Below are 1,052 nucleotides of genomic sequence, written 5' to 3' on the forward strand. Positions count from 1 at the left end.
ACTTCTTCATTGAGCACTTCATAAGTGCCAAAATATACCTGAAGGATGAGGGAAATGGAGAAGATTAAAGTAAGTAATCATCTTAAAAAAGAACCTGACTTTTAACTCCTGCAATAACCAAGGCAACCCAGCAGATGGTGGAAGGAGACCACAGTGCTAACGGACTGTTCTTGTCATTTTGTTCCAGTTATGGACATTAGCCCCTAAAGGAAGTTACTGTCTTATTATTCATAAAGCAATGTAAGCATTTAAAACAAAAATAGGACCAGAACTGTTTCAACTGTGCATTTGGTGTCCAAAAATTTAAGTGAGATTGTGCAAGACTGATTTTCACTAACATGGCAAGTGTATTCTTTTTAACTGTGGACCTGAGGCTTTGTTTTAAAGCCAATTGACATCAGTGACAGTAAAAAATTACTTAACTAATAAAAAATGCTGGTGGCTGCTTTCATTTTGTGTCTAATTGTTGTTGGGGAGGGAGTGTATTTTATTTGCCTTTCTTTCGGGGAGGTGATTCTGTTTTGCAAGCATTTTGATTTATTGTTTAGCTGGTAGCTGAAGATCATGTCTGCATTACTGAAAGATGTAACAAGAATAAAAACGCATCACACTTTTCAGACCATCTTTGCTCTCTGAGTGACAAGACCCTGCAGAGCTCCATATCTGCAGCAGCTTCCTGTCACGAGTGCTAGCGAAGACCTGGAATCCAGCAATGTGTGTCTGCTGTAATCCTTAGAAATGTATAATTGGGGGCTGACATCTTGTTTTATCTGGTTCATTCTTTAAATATTCTCGCTCTCTAACTTCTATGTCTGGTGTATGCCATATCAAGAAAGATATTGAACACCTGAGAGATCATCCAGATCAAAGGCACCCCGATTTTAGTTTGTAAAGGATCAACTACTATACAAAAACCAGTATCAGTGTTACTGCAATTTTGGTGGTGCTTTCAGTAATTAGCATGGGCTTCAGAAATGCTGGCGATGGGGAACCCCTCTTTGCAGTGCTCTGCAGAAGCACTGGACGATGGGAGGTAGGTCTGAAGTGACACC

This window comes from Falco punctatus (assembly GCF_963210335.1).
Source record: "Falco punctatus genome assembly, chromosome: 5".
NCBI classification, from domain to species: domain Eukaryota; kingdom Metazoa; phylum Chordata; class Aves; order Falconiformes; family Falconidae; genus Falco; species Falco punctatus.